Genomic DNA, 24,778 nt, shown 5'->3' with positions numbered 1-24,778 from the left:
TTCACATAGTGTTTTACCAATATGGAATAATATAACCTGCTGTCACAAAATGTCTGAATGCAGAAGGAGACAAGAAGAAACAACATGAGAGAAAACACAGAATGACAGTCAGAACATGTTGAACGAGGAGTGATTACTGGCACACTCAGCTGAGAAGGAAAGATTTCTGGCATTACTACATTTTGAGTAAAAACATGGAAATGGCAGGAGAGGCATGAGCATAGAACTATGTACAACAAGCAGAGCACAGGAATGACAAAAGCCACCCACATTTGAACCAGAGAAAAATAACAGTAAGGGGAGATAACCTGGAAAAGTTTTCTCCATGGGGGTGGAGTTTAGGGTAAGGTCCATCTTGCATTTAAGCAATTAAATATACATTTGAAAACTGTTTCTTCTCAGCAAGGAGTAGGGTAGGCAGGCAGGAAAACAGAGTGCAGTTCACACAGCTGAACTGTAAACACAAAGCTAGTGAAAACACAATCCAAGATAAACTGAAAATAAAAACAGAGAATTACTATTTCAGTCAGAATTTCATCTTCATATTGAATTCATCCAAAACTGCCATTTTAAATGTAACTGAAATTATCACAAAATTTCCCATCTGCCTCATAGGAGGGCTGCAAATTCTTGGAGACTTGCTGCATCAATGTAGAAAAAGTTTGCTGCAAAGAGCATAGCTTTTTTTTTTCCGAGAGCAGAAGGTATTTGGTAGAACAAGAGAGAGTGGGAATCATTTGAGATTATACAAGAAAATCAGCTGGGACCTCAAGTGATTTTGTTTGATGAGTCATAGGGTTGAGTAGGACAGACTTTTGTACCAGTTGTTTGGATGGGATAGAAGGAGGGAATACACATGGCAGAGAAATAGAAAGGAAAAATTGCAGTGAATAAGCCAACACATAACCAACACAGTCAAAATGGCCTGTGGTAAATATATTTTCAATTCCTGGCAGAGATTTAAATGCATATTGTCTCAAATACATTCTGAATTATTAATATCAGATTGAAGAATGAAAACATTCAGAATGATATATTCAGTGTGTTTTCCCATCCATTTTACACTAATGGCACAATTGATACAAGTCAATATGAAAATCAATGCTGAATATTTGGCACAGTATAGAGCTGCATGGCAGAATCCACTGAGAACTATTACATTCCAAAAATTAAGAACCTGCGAGGAAATAAATACGAATTACATGTAAGTAAATTACATAAAGGTTTATGATTTCAATGATGAAAAACAGTGCCATCTGTTAAAATTAAAGACACCCTTAGCAGGACAGGACAGTTAAGCATTATCAGTGGAGAAAACTGTAATGCACATTTTTAATGACATTAAAAAATGCACATTTTTTAATCACACAGTGACACTGCCTAGTGTCCTCAGAAATAGTCGTACATCCTTAAAACTTGTTGTCCACTTTAAAAAGCCAGGAAAAGAAAAAAAGAGGCGTAAGCTTGGGAAGAGGAAAGAAAAGACAAATACACAAGGAAAAAGATAGATATAGTTACTGAATGGGAAGTTTCTCTGCCTTTCTATTAATACCTAAGTACAATTTGTACGTCATGGTAGGTTAGAAGGGAACTGGTTACAGACGTCTTCATGTCTTCTTTGTGCTGAGCTGGTCTACCCACGGACCAAAGAGCATCTGATTTGTAGATGAACAAAAAGGGCTTCAAGGACAAGGACCAAAAGAAATTTCTGTTAAAATGCAATTATATGATGAAAAAATGAGTCTGTAAGTGGTGTCAGTGAGTTCAATGCTCATCGCTGTGACTCCTGATGAGATTTAGTTGACTTACAAAGTTTTCTCGTTTCTACCACTGAAAGTCTGCCCGAGATCTGAACAACAAGTTGAGCTGTTTACGGTCCATGCGTCATCATCTACAATAAAGCATCTACATTTGGGACTTAATTAATACAGCCAGGTCAGAAATCAGCTCATCCCTTCCCAGAGATGTGATGGCTCTGCAATGCTAACTGGTGTGAAGAATAGCACATAGTTATTTTTCCACAAGAGTCAGCAGAAAGACTGAAAATACACAGGACATAGATCTGCTGTCATTTCTTGCAGTCACTTCTCTGACCACATGCATTTTTTAAAATAACAAGTATTTTCTTTTCACTTGCCACAGCATTTGCTGTCCTTACCCAAGGGGTGTTTTGTCAGAGAGAGCACGCCTGATCCACATAAAATTATTGGCACTGTTACACTGCATCTTGCAGCATCCTGCTATTTCTGAGCCTTGTTAGTTTAGAAGTGCAAGTAATTCTTCTAAGTAAAGGTTTTTTTAATTTTTCAGCATTCATAAGATGATCTCTTTCCTCTTGCTTACACAATAATATGCATATTATTCAAATATCTACAAGCTGCAGCGGCAAGGTGATTAACTTTTTTTTTTCTTGTCTAGTCCTTCCCATTCCTGTCTGCCGGTTGTGTGATATTGGGCAGAAATACTTATGGGAAGGCCTCTCTCACCTCTCTAGCTTAACTGCTGATTAGGGGATGAGCTAGCGATATATTACATATAGAACTTAGAGTTCGATCCGGGCTTATGGATAATAACCACACTTTGTTCTTGCTGCTACTGGAAGAGAGTGATATGAGCTGAGCTACCTCATGCCAAATTGCTGCAGACTGACATTCTTAATTTTCAGAGGTAGGAAAACTGCCACCTCATTAAGAACACTGTGTTATTAGTTTATTGGCATGCTACCAGCACTGGAAAATGCAGCATGCCTGTCCTTGTGGCTAAAGGCAAAAACCTGGAGAAGCTTATAGAAAATTATTTCTTTGGACAAGAAGCAGAGAATAGTGGCTTTAAAGAGACTTGACACAGCAGCTAAAAGTAAAGAACTTTCTACTTGTGAATATATCCTTCCATTCCAGAACATCGTCCTAATTGGTGCATTTTCATCCACTTCAATTATTTTAAAGACCCGTGAATTTGAGACAGCTGATTGACATTCCAGCATGAAAAACTCCACAGTCCAACAAAGGAGATGATATCACAAGCAGGTCAAAGTGCACTCCCATCATAATGCAGATTCCTCCCCATTTTCTCCACCTTCTACATTCTAGTGACACATGGGAATAAGATTAATAGAAAGGAAAAGCAGCTTTCATTCTGAACAGTCTTTCTGAAAATCAGCATTTCCAGCATTTCAATACTTATTTGCCACAGCAGGGAGCTAATCCTTTAAAAAACCCCAACCCAATCAGCCAATCCGCCAACTGAACTGAAAGAATAATGACTTCTTTGAAGTTTTCTTTCACTGCACTGGGAAAGTTCAGATGCTCTTGCTGGGACAGTTCAGATGTCCCAACCCACACTAATTACAAGACAAGTCCTTCCCGTTCATTTTCATTGTTAAATGCCAGAATCCAAGGAAGGTAGGCTCATAATGAGGCCACTGCTGATTTTTGCACAGGTATTAGTCTCTAGCCAAGAGCTAATTCTCCATCTGAAAAACTTTGTTTTCCGGCTTCTGAAACTGCTCTTTCATTCCTAGCATGGTTTAATTGACATGTAAACTATCATACATCTTGTTTTCCTTTCACATGAAAGATTACTTGCAAATGGAATGTATCTAAAATGAATGGCTCTGCTCCATCATTGTGCACTGCCCTTTGCAGGAGAAACAACTAATGGGAGAGATGCATTGTTCTGGTTGGGATTTACAGCCTCACATTGTCTAATTATTCACAACGCATTATCCATCATACCACAAACCTCTTCACAGGACTACCAAAAAACATTTCTTCCAGTTAAAGAACAAAACCTAAAACAGAGCTATCAAAAGTATGTGCAGCCTGCACTCCTTTATTGAGTATCATTTGGAGTATCAAACCTGCTAAAGTTCACTTTTTTCTTTTAGGGTTTTTTTTGAGCAATGGAATTCCTCAAAATTAATATGATCAGGTAGTGAGGCAAATTAAGTGTTGACTGAAATGATAAAATGTTTCTAATCTTCCTACTAAGGAATTCTTTTAATATCTTTCAAATTGAAAAATCCTAATCTGCTTTAATTGGCCATTAGCAATTATAATACAGGTGTAGAATTACCCTGCTAATGAGTAAAAAATATTACCTAAATATTATAAACTGAGTATAAGTAGATTCTGAAATACCAGCTGGGATTAGATGGGTAAAAACTGCTTCCTGATTATAAAGCACTTTAGGCCAGAGATTAAATACAGAAAAGGTAAATAATGAATGATAGCATTAACATTAATAAGTGCTTGGGGTTATGAGGAAATGATCTGGTTCGTGCCTGACCATTTTCCTCTACAGTGATATCCGTGTTCCAACCACTACTGGTAAGTGGTTGGCTTCTCTGCAGTCTTGACATTGCACAGAGATGATGGGGCTTTGAACTGATATTAAGTTCCACTGTCCTACACTTGATTATAAACAGCAATGGGATGACATCTGTGTTTATCTGTACATGAGACATAACCCTCACACTGGGCTCTTTATCACACCAACCAGCGTGGTGAGGATCTCTTGGACATCACTGTGAAGGCAACGGGATCACCTGCAACTCCCTGGTAACACAATGACTAAAAGAGCAAGTTTTCTTGGGGTTTTCAATTCCTGGGTGACAAAATACGAAAATCAGAATGCTCCTATAGAACAAAACCTTCCAAGGAAGAATACAGTAGATAAATCAACCTTAATTTATCCTCATATGGTGGACCCCTGCAGTAGGTCTCCAACAAACACTGCACCAGAAACTATGAAAAGCTCTTTTTATTGCATGGGTAAGAAAAATAAAACCTGCAGTGCCAGAAGATACACATGGTGCCTCTACAGCCAGCCCAGAGTGCAAGTTTCCCACCAATTCTACCTGAAATATCGAGCACTTTTACCACCCAGACTCAGAAGAATACGTTAAATAACTGAATTTCTTATGTTTAAATGGATTTCTGATCCCACATGCAAACTAAGAAGTATATTGGGAAGTTTAGTTTTCCAAGCCAGGCACACAGGATGGCTTTTCTCAGTCACCTTGAGAAATTAATGCTGTTTAAACCGAACCACAATTTACATCCCTGCTCAACGCTACTGATAAGGCAGAGTACAAAGTGATTAGACCATCACCAACAGAGTATCTTTCAGCAATTTCCATGTGATGAAAAGAACCATCTTCACTCATTTTCACGCTTTTCATTTTTGCACCAGAAATTATGATATGTAACATATTCCCATGCATGTTGCGACAGGATGAGACCACACACACAAAGATAATCAAGAAGAGCAGAAAGTCACTTCAACTTTCCTTTAATCTGTTTACTAAAATCTGTCATACTCTGCCCAAAGTACTGTCATTTGAACAGAGCAGGCTGTGTTAAAGCTTCAATCACACTACCCAAATATGAGGAATCTGGAAGCAACCATAATGTAACTGATGTCAGACCACCACAGCTCACATTTCCAGGAGCCTGACATCTCCAAATAAAAAGGACAGCTCTTTATTGCAGTTTTGGAAGTGTATCCATGTTTCAGACTGAATCGTATACTTGTCTCAGTATCTGTGATCTATTTTTCTCTGAAACATTTGCAAAATATATGAAAACACAACCCACTGCGCAGTTTATTTGCCATCTCCGAGAAGTCTGAGCCAGTCCATTGCAATTCTGTAGAGTGTGCCTGACTTACTTGACATCCCAAGCATAAAGGAAGAGGCACCATCAATAATCTACTGCACAAAAAGCTGGCTACAAATACCTTCTCAATGACAGATTAAAATCACATCTCTGTAGGGACAAAGTTCATATCTGTACAAGTTACTAGCACAGATGTATCAGCCTGGTAATTCCCTTTGAAGCAGAGGAACAGTTGGTGGGTCATCTGAGTTGGCTTGTAGGATCACACCAAGAGGGTGAGCTCCACATGATGAGAGAGACAGATTTTTGTGGGTTTATCTTTGGAAGAGTGTTTCCTAGGCCCAACCACATTTTTAATAGCTATTACCAATTATCTAGGATAAGAAACTCCATTGCAACCTGCATTCAAGTTAATGGGCTGCTTTGGGAACCATTGTACACCAAATAAAACCCTGTTAGTTAGTTCCATATTGGAGTGTGGAAAGAGTTAGAGGCCTAATTCCCCTCAGAAATCAACAAAGAACATATGTAGTGTGTGTATGGGGGATAGAAGCTTGGATATTTATAAGTCTCCATTTTTATTCCAGTTTCTAATTATTTATTTAAATAGCAGCACAGAGGTGCACCTACAACAACAGATTCTCTGCAGTTTCTGCAATAAAGCCAGTCAGAAATAATGGAGGAGCTGGATATTTGCAATACAAGCCTGTTATAAGTGTAAAATATCTCTGTGCATCAAAATAAATGTGAGGTCAAATAAAAGGGGTAGATTAAAACTCATTCCAGAGCCCAACTCCTACTTACACCTTCTGAGTGTAATCCAAAGCTTTGATTCTGCATACATGCATACATTTAACTTCGAGCTAGGAGGAGTGAAATTTCATGTAAAAATTAAATTATACATGTGCACTTGGAGAATCAGATTCTCGTATACTCTGTTTACTCAAAAGGATAAAAGAGCCAGAAAAACATGCAAGACTGTAGAGAAACAAAGAGCAGATTCCTCCTGGAAGAGCTACAGCAGCTGCTTACATTAGAACCAGATTGGCTTTGGCTGTTCAATATTTAAACTCTTCTGTAGCACTTATCCAACCTGGACTACAACTTGACTAATTATGTGTGAAAGGATTTGTGCTTCCACTGAATCACGTGCCTATATTGGCAGTCCTTATATATTTATAAGTAGTGAATCCTATAGACACCAGCAATAGTTCCCTAAAAACAAAACAGAGTCTTCCATAAAATAGTAAAAATCTTTATATTTACTGAAAATACAAGGATTGAGGATACTTGACATCTTGCAGAATCAGGCCGTATTGCAATTTCATTGGAAGGCTTGACACCTTTTCCATAGCTGGTAAAAAAAAAAAAAAAGCTTTCTTCCATATTTGATCAACGGAAGATTTTTCATAAATGTTTGAAATACTTAAATTATTAGTAAAATAGTCATAGAAACCTTACACAAATCATTATCTCTTGGGAGAACCCTAAAGAAAAATCTTCAAGGAGCAAAGAATATTTCTATTTCTCTTTCTATCAAGTTTCAGCTGCTCATACTTTACAGAGGAACTCTGTACAAATGCAAGGCTTTCCTGCCAAAGTCAAAACCTTCAGCATGTATTTTTCCCAGCTTCACTTTTAATTTATTGAAAAGGCAAAGTTTGGACTGAAGCTGACTCGCAGTGAAGTCAGTGTAGGTTGAGGAGTTAATGCCAGATTTAATGCATCCCTGTAGGTAGATATGTTCTTTGGGACACTAGGTAATATCCTCTCTGGGACTTTCAGCAGCTTCCATGTCTCTCTGCATCTTAGTTTTTACACCTCAAAAATGTGAATGTGAGAATATCTGTGCTCTGCTGCAGAGCGCTTTCAGATTTTCAGGGTGAAAGGTGGAAATTAATGTGAGCTTCAGTCCTCAAACCATGACAATAAAGATACACAATCATGTCTGATAGTCTGAAAAGTATCAAAGCAGTGCTAAAATAAGCACGACAGCTTTTGGCTTTTGTGTGTGTTTGTGCAGTGCCATTAGAATCACTGAAGCTGCACAGATAGAGAATGTGGAAGGGTTTTATTCACAAATTACAGGGCTGGTTTGCTTTTTGTTTTTTTTTCCTTAAAAGCAGTTCTAGTGGAAACAAACTAAATTAAGGAAAATGACAAATTATTTCCCTCATCATGGCAGTATCAAATAGAGATTTATGTCTTTATTCTTTAGGGATTTCTATGACTGCATGAAACTATGAAAACTTTATATCCAAGGTAACAAAATACAGAAAAATACAAAATAACTTCTACGACCCAATCAAAGCAAACATAACCTGGGGGAAAAGAATATGAAAAATCTATAGACCAGAAATCTCCATCATTTCACCTTTGGATCACAATAAATACTTAATTCCTTAATTTCTTCAAAGTATACAATAAATGCTTCCATTTATCTAAAAAGTAGCCTGTCAAAACCAGCCTGGCTGGAGCCATTTGTGGTGGGACCTGAGTGTTATTTTACTGACTGAGCAGAATCCCTGGGCAGTTCTGTTGGGTTTATTTCATGCACACAATATAGAAGAGTATCTCTAAGGCAACAGAGAGCTCCTGAGCAGAGACTAAAAGGCTTTAGAAAAAGATGTTCTGAGAACAGCCAGCTCAAGAAAACGCTTTATTCTGTGGTTTATTGGAAAGAAACTCTACTATTACAATCATTAACAGCCTGCTGCAGACTCAAGTAGCAGCTTATTTTTATAATTTAGGCTTTACTTTTAAAGTGTTTGACTTCTGAAGATGTACACAATGAATTCATTTCAGCACAAGACAGGCCTGAATATATCAATGGTTACCAGTGGGAATGGTGTTTATCACTTCCACACATTTCAGATACCTTTTTTTGTGACTGCTGCACCTTTAGAGGGTAAAAACCAAACCTCAGTCTTGAAACTAAAGGTCCTGATTGATTGACTTAAAAAGACAAAATTTGGATAAGAACCAGAGGCAAGCATGCCTACAGATAAACGCATTTCTGGCTGGATTGGTTTCCCTTTCAAGAGTTATTTATGTGCAACAACTTCTCATATTGAAATTCTGAGCAAAATCTTGCCTGTGCAGTTTGGTCTGGCTCTGCATGGCTGATTATTTCATCCAGTGCTGTTCTCAGTAACCCTACAGGCCAATATTTTGCTACTACAGTGATGGGCTAGCTAATTGTAAAATCTTAATTATGGACTGATAACTTTGAAAACCCTAATTTCTTTCAGAAAAGAAACATAAATCACCAGGAAATGAAATAACTGCTTTCAGATCAAAATACTAAACATAAAAATGTCTATTAGGAGCCATAATAAATAGTTCCAGTGTACTTTGAAGTGGAAATTCAGAGAATTTTATGAAATTCTGCAAATCTTGAGTTACACTTGGAATGCATTTCCACTGAGTTATCAGAACTGAGCAGCTACTCTATGACAGTAATAGGTACAGATAAAGAAAAGCAATAAAATTATTACCACTGTGTGAAAATTATGAAAATGTTACATTAAAAGTGCTCATCTGGAAAAAAAAATCCTGCTGCATACATTTCAGCAGTGCTACAGGTTTTCTTGCAGGCCTGCATATGAGGACTTCACACAGATCATGAACTTGCTTGTGCTTTTGTTGTTTCTTTCTTAAGAGAATAATATTTCCTTTCTTATTCCTGTATCAGCCAACATCTTGACTGGTATGCAAAAGGAATAAAAACTGCAACATGAGTTTTAACCTTACTCCTGTGTTTTTTGAGCTCAAACCTCCCTCCAGTGACAGGTATCGATTTACTGCAGGTCCAGCTGAGGTACTAAAGGGGTTCCAGATTTACCATTAGCCCCTGACCCTACAGCCCTGCAAGGACAGTGGGAAATGCCAACACAATATTGTGTCTTTCTGTTCCCCAGCTTAGAAAAATCCTCTTCTGTAAATGCACATATGTATATATACAGGGCTGCCTGAGGCTTTCAAGGAAGATGTCCTGCATCAGGCTTTCAGAAGGCTCAGAACTCCTGTATTGTTTGTTGCCTCTCTCGATCTCTAGGATAAACTATAGAGCTACATTAAATTTTAGTCACTTACACTTAATCCTGAAAGCCAGGAGGAAAAGCAGCACCCTATTTTTAGTTGAAACTCATCTGTAGTGATAAAAACTTGGGTGGTGCTTATAAATTCCTGAAAGTCCAGCTAAAGTGAAGTGTTAGCAGCAGCCAAGGCTGCTGCCTATCAAAGTGTTAGAGCATAAAGCAACCCAGTAAAACTTTGTCATCCAATGTACTGGTGGAGCTGCAGGGCAAACAGCCTTCAAAGAACATATTGCACTGCCTGGGAAACCCCAAATCTAATTTAACAATAAAAAACAAATAGAGTTCAACAGAAATTACTCAAAAATCAATAGAATTGAATCTTATCAGTTAGGGGTTTTTTGAGCATATTAGAGAACTCTGGTTAGGGTATCTCGTTGCCTGTTGTTTTATATTTGATTTTGCTAAAGGGCATGAGACTCTATTTTATTCTTTAACAAGACACCAGTCTTAACTTGGTCTTTGTTCACTAGAGTGCACAGGCTGCAGACATGGTTTGCTTCCATTGAGGGGATTGGAAGGGGAAAGTGTTTACGCTTCCCTGCTCCATACCCACATGCCAGAAAAACAAAGCACATTCCCTAACATCAGCAGAGATTCAATTACGGAATTAATCCTTTCAAGCAGGTGGTTTCTGGTGAATCCAGTGCCAGAAACAGGGTCCATGTCAGGTAAATCCAACTTCTACTGCCAAGGAGTTAATCAAATAGTTATTATAACTTATTACTTGTCTAATTTAAGGCCTGCAAAGCATTGTAAACATTTCCGAGTTATTCATAAGTAACACAACAATTATCTATGTCCAGATACCTCTGGGCAGATAGATAAATTGATTATTTTGCAATTTAACACATGAATTAATGCATGTGTGTTGTCTGTGTCTGCACACACTACTCAGAAATTTATCAGCAAGTCTGTTTATTACATCATTTGGCATCTTTTCCACCAGCAAAAAATATCTAGGAACCCTTAAATACATATATAGACTGTCACATAGACTGCAATAACTCTTACTAACAGCTTTAAATCATGACGTAAAAAATAAGGTTGTAATATTAATGTTCACTGGCACTGGTTACACATCATTGTACAGACAAAAGAGCTGTCAAAGGGGATCAGGAAACTCTGGCCTTTTAAATGCTTTCACTGAGAGTGGCTAAGTTTCAGAGAAAGGGAACCTCCCTTCCAAGTATAATGCACTAAACCAATTATGCCAAACTCAGCAGGTGATTAGCTTATGCCCTGAAGCATGAGATGTGATTATTCTTATCTTGGTTTGCGTACTGGAACTACAAATATTGTTAACGGTCATAAAATCATCCAGCCTTAAAAAAATAAATAAATAAATAAAATCTAGCCTGAAATTTTGATTTGATGACCTCTGTACGTGGCAAATTCCAAATGTTCCTTTTGTTTAAGCTGAATGCCTTAGCTGTCACGTGGTCACCTGTACTCATTGATATCACAGGACATGAGTACAAAACCTGACCATTTTGTGTGCACCTTGCCCTTGGAGAGCAGGAGCTGTGAGCTCCACAGCTGTGCTCTGGGTGAGAAGACTCCATACAGATGTAGATGAATAACAGAGTATGTAATTGTCCTTGAGACCTTTTTGAAGAGAAGCAATGAAAAAGTTTCTTCACAGAAATGCTACCGTCAGGGATGCAGAGTTTTTCATTATTAGGTCATTATTTAATGGGAATGGAACACTGCCAGAACTACTGAAAAGTGATCCAAAGACCACTGGCACCAACGGGAAATTTTCTGTGGATTTCAGTGGACTTTGGGCTAAGCCTCAGACCAGCTAAATCACACTGCCTAGTGTGGGCTGTAGCTGTAACAGATGATTCCCAGTCCTGTTTAAATTAGGGTGAACCACCAAGGAACAAGCCATAACCTCTCTAAAGATCTTTCCCCAGACAACCCACAAACCAGGCTCTGTCTCAGTATCGAGCACTTCCACCAAGGTGTGTCAATTTACAATTACACTGATTGGATTTCAAGTACCATTCTGCTGCCCTGTTATTCCACCGTGATTTTTTCAAAATCCTCCAGATTTTAATACATCACCCTGCACTGGGAAGCACGTTAGTGCAGAGTCATTTTGTGTTAGTAATAAATAATTTCCTCCGAGACGCAAACAACAGCTCCTGCTTTTTTGAAAGCTTGGCTGGGAGAAGGTTCTTGGATAAATAGCCTCACTTAGAAAACATATTTGCAAGAGCCTTTCAGAAAGTGCCATGTGTATGACAGTTTCAAATGGTGCTTTAGGAACACTGTACTCGACCTGACACAAAACTGAAGGCTTTTTATTGGAACTTCCAATCCAAATGTCCTTTAGGCAACCAGCTAAATCATAATGAATTGTTTATTTGTGTTTGGCCTTTGAAACAAAAAAGAAAGCAAAGACTGAATCAAAGACCAAAAACATGAAATCAATCACATTAAGAACACACTAAGGAGTGTCTGTCAACAGTTTTGGGTTTTTTAGTCCATTTCCAACAAGCTTTTAGGATCTGATCTTGCGAACAGTGAAAGAGTACGTTTGAAAGACTCAACAGCAAAATTTGCAACTTTAAGGTTATGTTGGCTTTTTTTTTTTTTTAAGACTGTCAAAGAGTGCATCTTTCTTTTGTTTCAAAGTGGGAAAAATTTAGCTCTTGAAATTCAGTAAGATTGAAAAGGTAATGAAATCTGCAGTTCCTCCGTTACTGATCCTAAGGCTGCTACACCATCCAGGAGCATGGCTCAAGTCATACTAACACACAAACAAATTTCCAGGAGACCTTGGAAAGAAAAGGAACCAGTTGGGTGAATTAACTGGTGCCTAAGGTCAGTTTGTTGCTCTGCCCAAGTTTTTTATGTGAGTTCACTTAAGGACTTCATTCCCCGAGTTCAAGATGTCGACGTCACCGAGACCCAAATACCTCTTGTCGCCTGCATTCCCTGACCCTGTTTCAGCCAGAAAGGGATCTCACACTAAGCATTATTATAAGACCATTATGCTGCCCTATTCCTGATTTGCAAGTCAAACTAATTGAATTATCATTTACGCTTATTTTCCAACGGTGTAATAAGGGAGAAATCTCAGGATGTAAAAAAGGGAAAATGCATTGTTGAAACAAACTTTTGTTCTGTATCTTCTCAAAGAAGGAACTTGAAAACTAATTTAATTTGCCATTTATATATGCCAGCATATCTTCTAAAATATTGAACTGCAGAAGAATTTTATTAATTTAGTCCAAATGTGAAATTGGGAAGCACGTCCACTCACTCAGGCCCTAGCAGCTCATAAATTGGGCTTTCCTTGTTTCTCTTATCAGGTAAAAGAAAGCCAGACCACTCTATGAGTACTGAAATTTCTCAGCTGCTCCACTTCCAACAACATCTCAGCTAAACTCACCTCCTAATTTAGAATTTGATATAACTATTTGTATATATATGTTTATAGATACATCCTAAAAATTCATGCATGTATGTGTATACATACACCTACTCACTACATACATACTCTGTGAGTAGGCACCTGCCTTGGCAATCTCTTAAGCAGACAGATTGAATACACTTAAATTGCTACATCTTAATAACTTTGAAGCTCCACATGAATTGATTTTAGTGCTATTATACTGCCTTATCAGCAAATCCCCTGTCAAAGGAAAGGATTTGCGTGCGTGTGTCTGCCTGTGTGTGCACGCCTGTAAATAAGGGAGCTTTAACTACAGTGGTAGTAGAACCTACAAATCCAGCTTTAAAAGTATCATCTTCAGTGCACAGAGGTCATGTTTTATGGTGGTAAGGAAAAGAGAAGGAACATCTTACGAACAAGGCGCTGGACTCAGACTTCAGAGGCTCAGGTTCAGTTTGTTTCTCTCTCTGCCAGAGGCTGCTTCCATGACCCTGGACAACTCACAGTTAAGCAAATGTTCAAGTCATCTTTTGTCTGAAGGCCAATATTGCCTTTCCCTCCTCCTTTGTACTTGCACATAGATTACAAACACTTTGCACCAGCTCGAGGGCTGTGGTTTGGGGGGAGGGTACTCTCTGAGGTTTTTTACTCTGGGTAAATACAGCATCTTGCACAGCTCAGCCCTGCACTTTGCCATGTATGAGTTTCTGTGGCACACAAATACTTAAATAATTATACTTTACAAATGAGGACCAGAGTCATTGTATCAAATTTCAGTTCTCAGAATTCTAAGAGAATACACATTAATGCCATATAAAGTAGGCAATTACTAAGACGAAAAAAGGGGGGGATGGTAGTTGAGCAAAGGATAATTAGCATGATCTGTATTCCTGCCAGGTATCACACTGCACCAGCTAAGAATACAAATGGAAGGGTCACACATGCAAACACTGTATTTACATTATTATAGCAAAGAGAGATCCAAACTTACGCTTGTCATTGACAATCATAACTTGTTTCTATAATATCCTATCCATGAGCCACAGATTATTTTTCTGACAAGAATCTAGGGAAAAATAGCTACACAAGAATTTGACTGTAATAAATTAAGACTATTTCATTTAAAAACAATGTAAGACTTGGCAGAAAGATCAGCCCACCAAACACGGCTTCAACTTTCAAATGCTATTTTTCAAGCATGGGCAGAGTTAACTTTTATCTTTTCTTTTTTTTCTATTTTATCAATTCTTTCCTTTGAGCTTGACATGGCCAAGAGCTGGGCAAGCGGCTCCCTCTGGTGCTGAATCAACGAGGCTCTCCAAGTTTTACAGACCTTGTTCTCTGTATTTTGGTTTAGGACCTGATTACTGAAACTCAGCATTATGCAAGACTGGCTTTGATAATCTGCAAAATTTTTTTTTTCATACCTAGGTTTAGGTAAGCAGTGAAATTGTCTTCAGAGAGACAGCTCTGAAAGCACCACACTATGGTGTCATCATGTGACATCTTAAAACCAAAAATAAGACAGGACTTGGTAGCATTTAAACATAACCCACTGCTTTAAGAACCAGCTTGAATATTTGAAACATCAAGTATCTTCTGAATTAGAGTGAGACAGCAGCTCAAGTATATTATCAGCCAAACGTCAAGCAGCTTGCTGCACTAAGACCAAGCACAACTTTTTGGGCTTAAAATTACACATTTTAGTATTTACATTTTTTAGTTCTACTAGAACTTTCACTCTCTATGAAACTAAGCCACTGTAGTACTGCAGTTAGTACTTCTCTGAATTTCTGACCCCGCATAAAATATGGACAAGAGGTGTAATAGTTGGCCACAGATGTTGTCATCACAGTTCTATGGTGGTTAAAGCTGTGTCACAATTGTCATTACATTTTCCTAATTAGTCAGAGCTATTTTTAAAATGTGAAAAAATTGTGCATATAAATTTGTACTTAGGAGGAGGTTATAATTCTCAGGGTAATATGTTTATATCCAGGGAGAAAATGAAATTTTAAATACTTATTAACAGAGAATTTTAAAAATCTAACTGGATTCTAATTCATCACAAATGCTGATTTCTTTCACAAATATAATCTGGGTTTAGAATAATTTTTTTTTTTTTTTTAAGAAACAATCATTTTATGAATGGCCAGAACCATATGCATAGGGGTGCTTTGCTATTTTGGAAGAAGCATGCTTGAGAAGAATTAAATACTGCTGCTTCACAGGAGCTGAAGAGCATCCATCAGGGTCCTACACGATTTCCCCATGTCAAACTCTCCTCATTTTCAAAGATCATTACAAAGGGGCAAGCTCACAAGAGGGGATCATTCTTTGCACTGCTGGTGTCTGAACCATGAAGAGATGCCAAATGAAGACAGACCTGTTGCTCCCCCATTAATAAGAGGTTTAATATTTTCTTGCTTTATCTGCCAGAGCCTTTATACAAAATCTCCAAACTTTTTAACTATGCAGTGTTATACATAATGATTTGAAGAGGCAGCACTGTATTTTTTCCATCTGCAGTGAGCTTTCCAAGCATTCATTAATGCTCACAGCATCTCAGGGTAGTAGTTCAATTTATGGATAGGAAAACAAAATAGATTGAGTGCTGGAATTAATTTTAATGTAAGTGCCAAGAAAAGGAACGAAAGTGCTCCAGTGTTTCTTCCTTGTGGACATGCAGCAGCTGAAGCCTCAGACATGGGGTGCTTCAGAAATCTGACACAGCACAGTTGCTGCATCTCAGCCCCAGCAACTGGGTGGAAAGTAGGGAAAGCAAAGCCACTGCATCCTTCTGGTGAACTGGGTATGATAAAAGGGGAAAAAAAGGAAAAATAGGGAAAAAAAAGGACAAAAAAAAAAAAAAGGAGCCAAGAATGATGGAGATGCAAAATGTTGCTAAACAGTCCAAAAGGAAAGCTGTGGCACCCTTTAAATCCGTCTCCACCATTAAGCCTCCAAATGCTACAAAATTTATGTTCGGGTAGTGATCTTGCTCCTCATTATCGCAGCAAACTTATTAAAATACAGAAACTTAAGAGTCAAGTGGGCCTCAGCAACAAGATTCAAAACCATCAAGAGCTGCAAGAGTGCAAAATGATGGATGTGAACAAAGAGCAATGAAATCAGTAAGGTTTGCATGCTCGAAAAATTGTTCTGCTCTTAAATGTTAGTTGCAGCATATGTTCCAAAACAACAGAAAAATCTTTTTCTTTAATGGCCTCTTTAAAGGGTATTTGTAGCTCAGTATTGGTCAATCTGTGCTAAGACCTTCACTTGCCAAAAGGTATTTGTCTCTGCGTAGGCTAAAATGTGCCAAACATAGGCTAAAAGTCAATCTACATTTTTATATTTGGAATTGTTTGAGAACAAGCAAATTAAATAGCAGAGAAAAGTGGTGTTAACCATGCATTTCCCATTAATTCATTAAGGACAAAAAGATTGACAAAGTCAGTGTGATTAAATGAAATGCTATTTCTTCATGCTGCATCTTTTGTTGTACATATTAATGCCAATATTAGTGCTGCAATCTCTATGTATTCACACTGAAATTTGAATCAGACCACACATCATTTCTGTTGTGTTTTTGCATTACCATAAAGCATAGTGCCTATATGTATCTATATATAGTTACTTATGCTTTAACTGAGCCTACCAAAGATGAGAAAAGTTCTCAAATGTTTGATGATTCTCTTTTTAGAAGTGTCTCCAGATGTTTATTTCCCTGAGCATGCTGAATTTATCTTTCTGACCACTCTACTTTCACACAATCTTCCAGTTCTCCCACAATTTACGGCGCTTTCCCATGTTGTGAACACTCAGACTCAGTGCAACTGTGGTAAATCATGTGAAAAGAACTCAGAGTGAAGCCTGAATTCCTTGGAACACAAGAAGTATTTATATTTTCATCACCTTCTTGTGCATTGTCTTGTGCAAGGAATACAAACAACAATTAATAAAACCTCTGAACTCAGCTCATCTATAACTTAGTAACATCTAATTTTCATTTTACTGCAATATAAATTGCTACCTGCGTCTTTCAGTAAAACTTCATCTGCTTTTAATTTTAATTGTCCAATAAATATGTTCAATTGGCACCAGTCCAATTTTTTTCTGCATTTATGTGTTTGGGTTGAGGGGTTTTTTTAATAATTTCAAATATGTCTCATCCAGAGGTGATGTTTTATCAAAAATAACAGATAAGCCAATTCTGAATAGCTGTTGAGTAAAATAAAAGGCAGGAGTCAAAAATAAGTACCTGTAAATAAATCCCTACTTCCTCCAGATGCACTTCCATCATAGGGAGTGCTGGAAAATAACTCCACAAACCATTAACAAAATTTCTACGTCAAATTTATATTTCAAAATTCAGAAAACCCCTGTGCTGTTTTCTGGCAACTGGGATGGAAAGTCTCCCATCCTCTTCAGAGGATCAATTCACTCTCCCTCTTTTCCTTCCTGTGAATAATAAAGTTCCTCTTGGTAGGAAATGGATCAAATCCTAAATAAATAAATAAGAGCATCTGGTATTTATTTATCCCAGTCCTTGGAAATTTTATGCTAATTGCAGTTCTGTTACTAAGGCTCTGGAAAATGTAGTTGGGGTCATATTATTTTACTGGAATTCACAGATAGAAATGCTTTCTTTCCCAGTGTTCCACCCCCCTGTTTAGTATCTGAAGTTGGTACTCTCACAGTATATGAAGTTAGTAAACTGAATAACAATATAGCTGACCCGTTCCTACTATTATGCTCAATTATTTGCAATTTATCATTACAAAATTCAATATATCATCTTCTCTGGCACCTCTTCTTTCTAGCTTCATTCTCCCTACTTTCAGTCCCCTCATCTTTCCCATCCTCCTCTTCCTACTGTGCAGGTGACCTGAACAGCCCCTTCCTCCACAGAGAAAATATATCTGAAAACTTCCCCCAAACCACAGTCAAGGGACTTGTTCACATTGATAAAACTACAACATTTCATTTTGGAAATATACTTTGAGGTAAACACATACTTAAAAACCTAGAAAGGCTTCAAATAATTTCTTTCTTCTTCCTGACTTTGCAAAAAGTTCTGCAGCCCACAAGACTCAGGCACAAGTATTGCTATTTCCTAGAAAGTTGCAGAAATCAACCTCACATCTGGTATCACAACAACCTGGTCTTTTCCATAACTAAAATTGGTCTCTTGTGAAACTTTAATCCTATTTATGCAAAGCTATAGTCTTAACTGGATATACAGCAGATTTCTGGCAATTACACCTCCCCCCCACGTGGACCTCCACAGACAGATGTTGAACTTAAAGCTTGGACCAACAATACATGGAGCCCAGGAGAAATCTCTCCAGCTGTCAGCAGTAGCCAACTCTTACCCTTGTGCACTGAGAAGCTTTGATATGAGTGAGACAGTCTTCCAACTTGTTACATGAGAAAATGCATGCCCTACGCAAGCCTGCAGTTTTAATCTGGTTTTCTATCTCAGCAAGATGTACACAACCAGGCTTTGTGAGCACTTCTACACATTTCTTAATCAGTTGGTAATTCACTCCAAATTCTCTGAGGAACATGCAAATTTGCAGACAGCAATTGAGAGAACAGGTATGAGGAGCTCTTCAAGACTGAATGCTTCAGTCAACTTCTCTTAAATGAAAAAAAAAAAAAAAAAGAACAACTGCAACACGTTACTGGGCATGCGAAAGAGAGAAAGCACTCATCAGTGTTTTAACTGGGAAAGGGTTTGACTCTAGTAGACATGAATCTCTGGGAAAGCAGCTTTCATCAGTTCTGGCATTTCTAAACCAACATGAACACCACGTGGAATGGTCACAACTTCAGTGTACTTTACTGAGCTCATCCTGCTGACTGTGATGGGACTGTGGGAGCACAGAAGTAACAGAATCTGGCCACATATCCCACGTGGTTTCTCTGCACCTCCTGCCCTTGCAGGTGGAACACTCACCACAGCGTGGATCACACAGCCAGCAGGATACCCAGACTGAAGGGGTCTGACTGGGCAGGTGCCCCAGGGTGTCCCACTGCTCCATAGAGTGGAGGGCTCATCACATGGAAGTCTTTGGCTGAGGCCAGGCTGGTGGTCCAGCATCTCCACAACCATTAAATGAACATTTGACATCCCATACCACTCATGGAACTCGTAAAACCACTACCAAAAGTAGGTAAACACTGTTATGCACACTTCTGTTTCTTTCAGTGAAACTTATTTCTGCCAGGTTTCAAATGCTTTTTTTCTTTATGCATTCATTCTTTTTTCTCAAGAACATCTGCAACTTTTTTAGAAGTTTTATACCCATCTGGAGGCTACAGCCTGGAACAGAGCAACAAAGGCCACAAGTCCACTACTTACACTGACTACTGTACCGCTGCCAATCTCAGATTACTCCCATTTCTGGTGCTCTCCATCAGAAATAATCAGGATATTGGTAGCTCCTCACAACTGAAAAGCACTATGAGATTTCAAGTAAAAATTGAAGTGGGATCAAACTGTGCCATTAGTAACTGCATGGACTTGGGTACAATAAATGGATTTCTTCGGAAGACCCCAGTTTTCCATCGCAAAATTACAGCCTCTCATCCTATGGATTAAAGTACAAGAGTTCTGTAAATACTGTTTATCATCTGAAAAAAAAAAAAACCCAAGGCTAATTTAACAGCAAGAACTAAACAGGAAGTGTATGGCACCTCTACGAGAAATTATGGTTGTAGATTTAATTTGCCATACGCCTTGATCAGCAACAGGCTCCAAACAGTCACGAATCACTGTTGACCCATGAACTCGAGCATTTGCTTACAACTCACTGTTGCTTAAGGAATTATCATTATTACAGTGTATGGGGACAAGCATGCTCAAATAGAAAAGCAAACAGGAAGATAAACAAAGAACTTATTCAAGCAATGACCTGTCATTTCAAGAACTAGATTATGCTCAAATGCACACACGATACAAACGATAATGAACAGTAACAAGGGATGCAGACAACCCGTCTAGTGAGTCACCAATTCAGTTCTCTAAATGTTCCTGATGCTCAGAGGAAAGACATTTTAAAAGCTCAAATGCAAGTCTGCTCTCATTGAGTGGCTGTTCCTTGGCAATGAGGGAATGACAGGGGCTGTACCAATGACACAACAGGAAACACTCCTTGACCCTTTCCAGTTTATGGAGATAAACAGCAAACTTTCTAACCCTGACAAATTAACTTTAAATAAGAAACACTGGTATCAAAGTTACCATCTAAATTGACCAATTGCACAGTCAGAAACTCTTATTGAAAACATCTTTATGTATAGATTCATGAGGGCTATGAAAATTTTTGCTTGAATAAGGAGAGTAAGATTGAACTCAGCAGCTCTGAACTATTTCATGGTAATAAAACACTCAATTCAGAGGGGCTCAGAGAAAGCACTAAAATCTACATACATTTCATGAAATAACTTCTCAGATTTGGTTCCATTAACTTTACTCAAATGCCTACTCAGCAGCCTCAAGAAGTTCAATCTTACCAGACTGAACAAAATAAAACCATGGCAACAATTTCTGACAGACTCAGCATGTCTATATAATGGTATTATGTTCAGCAACTATTGACCCAAACATGTGGTGAACTGAACCAGCACCTGTTCAACCTCTGATTAATGCTTTTGCACAGTGAAGGATTTATGGGCAGCGTTAAACGGGTCTCTAACAGAACACACAGTGAGCTATGCATGTGATATACGTAATTACAGATGTTTTTGCATCACCAGTTGCAGATCATGTTAAAGACAGTGGAAAGAGAACTCAGGCAAATAAAAACCCCGTGGCTTAAAAATTCTGTTAAAACAGCCAAACTTGAGTCCTTTCCTCATAGCACATTTCCCTTCATAAGTAGATCACCCTTATTTCATTCCAGCTTTTTCAGTACAGCTTGACTGTAAATAATGGCTGAAAAAAGATGTGTGCATGAAAGCAGAAGAAAGTGGAAATAAAGCAACAGGAAAGGATGACACGAAAGAGGAGCTGTCCTCACAGCACTGTAGGAACACTGTTCTACTCTGCTGAAGGATTGAACTCCTCAGCTCCTGCCTGAGAAGGTTTAAAAAGCTGATGATAGAATCATCAAGATTACAAAAAATAAAACCAAACTAACTTCATTTGCTTGTCTTTTAATCAAAACATGTAATCAGAAGGCCTAAGTGATGATTACCTCCTGCTTTCAGCCTAAGTGACTGAAGCAGCCTGTTCAGTGGGGTTTCACTCTTTCCAGTGCTAGGGAAGGTGTCCCTTCCCCACACAGGTATGCTCTCACACCACGCTCACTTCCCAGTCACCTGATCTGATTCCAAAGGAGAGGACAGCAGTCATCCACAGCTGAGGCACTCCGCGGGAGTTCAGTAAACATGGGACCCATATCAAGAAAGCCACTTTTCAGTAATGGCACCTTTATTAGCACGAATATGTTCACAACTGTTAATGCAATTAATTATCGGGACCAGGAGATACCCAGCAAAAGACTAAAAATTGCCTTTGCTGGAACACAATTCATTGAGATGATTTATGGACTTCTTTATTGTTAGCGTCACAAGAGCTTTTTCAAAACAAGAGAAATCATTAAATCCCATAAAACACGGGCTATCGCCGCCGTTAGCTGGTAATTGATATCCTTGCTCGTGCCATTTATATCCCTAAATGGAGCTGATAAAACAAAAATTAGTAAAGCGTGCTGACGGAGAGCAGCCTGCAGCATCCCGGAGGGAAGCAGGGGATCCTTCCCTCCTTCCCAGCAGGAATCGCTCCCCCACTGCATCCCACAACCCCGGGGAGCCCCGATATGGCCAAAAACCAGGCTCAGCCCTGGGGAACTGCTGGTGAGGGGGAGGGAACAAGGAGGGGAGTTCATTTGCTTTTAGAGGGAGAACCTGATTATTATATACCACCCCCCACCCGCCCCGGTTCTCCCTCGGGGAATTTTAACTACTTCTCTCTCCTTTTTAAAGGCAAATCTTTAAAAAAAAAAGCCTTTGTATTGCAATTTTCTATGGCTTTGGTGGGTTTTTTTTCAGGAATCCTGCTGGGTAGAGAAAGTGCAAGGTAAGAAATAATTTTAAACAGAGGATTGTTGGTTTTAAGCAGTCACCAAATAACAGCCAAAACATGTGCACAGTCAAGAAACTCTCAAATCCTGAGCAGCCAGGGAGAAGAAATGTATATTTTAGTGATGGAAAACAGGCAGATGTATTAGAAATGACTCAGAAGGACGGGAGAACAGCACTGAAAATGCAAATAAATCAGCTCAGATTCTATGGAATGAAAAAAATAAAGAAAAGCTGCTGATAACCCTGAGCAAATGCTGCTGCCTCAAAGACAGAAATAGCTCCCTTACCTTATTCCTAATCCTTGTTTGCACCTGCTCTGCAATCATAAATACTTCGAGGTGCTTAACATGGAGCTAAATTGATGGCTGAATTTAAGAATTTCTTCGTTCACCTCATTTACAGTTAAAAGGAGATTTTTTAGGATCGTCCTCCTCAGCATCCATTAGCTTCCCAAAAAATTCGCATTTTCTTGTTAAAAAAAAAAAGGCAAAAAAATACAGTATATCTATGTACAATCGGGCACTGTAATAGATCCAAAAAACCGGGAGCGGGGGAATCTGAGAGGTGTCACTACAAACTTGGCAAGCAAAACGTATCCTCAGCAGGAAGGGGAGAGAGAGAGAGAGAGAGGAGAAAAAACCCTGCAAATCAAAATTCCCAGGGAGATTTTGAAGGAAAAAAAAAAAAAAAAAAAAAACAAACAACCACACAACAAAAAACCAAAACACAACAACAAAAACCAAAACGCAGGGAGGAAAGACGCGTGAGGAGAGCACAAATGGGATGGCGGGATGTCTCCCAGCCAGCCAGCCATCCATCTATCCATCCATCCGTCAGCCGAGCAGCAGCCGCCCCCCGCGCCGCCGCTGCGGTGGAGCCGCGCTCCGCTCCCCGCGGCACCTGCGCGCTCACACCGCGCCCGTGCGCGCCCCCGCGGGGTCCGGGGGATGCGCGGAGATGCTCGACCCCGCCGTGGCGGCCGCGCAAAGTTTGCCCCGCTCTGCCCGCGTTAAGGTGCGGGGGTTCGCGGTCAGTGCCCCGCGCTGCGGGGCGGGTCCGCTTCTGCTCCCACCTCTCCTCCCTCCCCGGGCCCCCGCGGTTCCCAAGGCAGGCCAGGCGCAGGCTGGGTTAGGAAAGGTCAGGGAGACGCTGCTGTCTCTGGGCTTTCACCCCTGAGGGCAAGCATTCCCCAGGAGCCTGTTCCCAACAGGGCTGCACCTCCCATGCCCACACCCCTCACCCCAACCTGTCCCAAGGGCACCCAAAAGGCTATAGGTGCGGGCACATCATCTCCCAGCTCTCACTTCCCCCTCTCTCTTTTTTGCCTCCTGACCTGGTACAGATTTCATCTGAAACTTTCCAAGAGCTTTAATTATTCTATTAATGTGCACCCATAAATACTCCAGAGCAGCATTTCATTAGGCAAACAGCAATATACAGTCCAGGGATGTAAACAGAGGCACCGGGGCTAGAGAGGGAGCAAGTTACACACTGAAGGCATAGCAAGAGCTAAACCCGAATTGGTCAGTCTTGTTTTTCAGGGCTTTTCTAGGGAAGTTATTCTATGATTTTTTAAATTTATTTTTTTTTCAATTTAAAAACAAGTTCCCTGGGAACAACTTGTGTCAGTAGATCACTGGGTTACTAGAGCAAGTGCCAATTTACAGCACCATTACAAGTCTCTCCTGCGAGTCCTTTACAAGCCTGCAGTCAGGCTAGGGAGGGAAAACAACATTAAAAGTTCACAAGCATCTTAACTACTAGTGGTTTATAGCCATTTCATTTGCATTTTTCAGCAAATGAAAAGCAAGTGTTTGGAGGTTTTTTCTCCTTGACAAGTTGGCAATCACAAAATGGTGCCCTGAGTGATGGAGACAAAATATCGGTCCATCCAACTAGGGCAGGAAAAGACCAAGGGAAACAAGACCTCCTGGCTCACTTGGGTGATCACAAATGGGATTTATAACTTGCTTTATCCCTCACAGGGTGCGTGGAAGAGGTTATCAGGGATATGCAAGAAGACAGATGTGGAAGAACTTCAAGGGGAAGCATGAGATTCAAGATAAGTCTTAAGTGAGGAGGCAGAGGTGAGGAGAGGGGGGGCAAGAGGTGCAGTGAGGTCTTCCTAGGCAAAGTGGAAGGGTAGGAAGAAACAAAGGCAAAGGGTAAACTCTTTAGGGCTTCCGCAACTGGAAAATATGTCCTTGTGAAGGACTATATCACACACTATTTTCCAGTGAGGCAATCAAAATCACCGCCCAGCAACTGCGTATGGTTGAATTTTGAGGGCTGAAGGTGAAGGGCATTAAGCTCTCTTAACACCTTTTCCTCCAACAAAAGAAGAAAAAAGCCTCTAAAAATCAAGGATTAATTTAAGGCTGAATCCAGGAAAGATTCTTCCCAATTCTTGTATGAGACACACATGTTTACAAGTAAAAGCCAAATACCACTCCTGAGAAATTGGTGCAAGTGGAAGCACAGTTTTATTCCTTAATGGCCATGTTGGATGCAGAGCCATCTGGAAAGCCTGTAGAGATTCCAAAGGCAGCACCTGTTTGTCA

At 39.4% G+C, this 24,778-nt stretch overlaps 1 protein-coding gene across 3 annotated transcripts in view; it reads right to left on the bottom strand.

Annotated features, from left to right (window-relative positions):
* The window catches only part of NLGN1 (neuroligin 1), a 484,704-nt gene that overhangs the window by 356,569 nt on the left and 103,357 nt on the right, over positions 1 to 24,778 (bottom strand). Inside the window, exon 1 of one of the 3 annotated variants that reach the window (XM_010397365.4) lies at positions 22,505 to 22,881. The exons of the other annotated variants lie outside the window; for them this stretch is intronic. The gene's annotated coding sequence lies outside the window, so the exon portion shown is untranslated. Of the gene's footprint in view, positions 1 to 22,504; positions 22,882 to 24,778 lie in introns of those variants that run through there. 3 annotated transcript variants of the gene reach the window in all.

The sequence above is a fragment of the Corvus cornix genome, chromosome 9, assembly GCF_000738735.6.
Source record: "Corvus cornix cornix isolate S_Up_H32 chromosome 9, ASM73873v5, whole genome shotgun sequence".
In the NCBI taxonomy this organism is placed as follows: Eukaryota; Metazoa; Chordata; class Aves; order Passeriformes; family Corvidae; genus Corvus; species Corvus cornix.
Note: the sequence above shows the minus strand (reverse complement) of the source record. Positions and strands in the feature narration are given on the sequence as shown.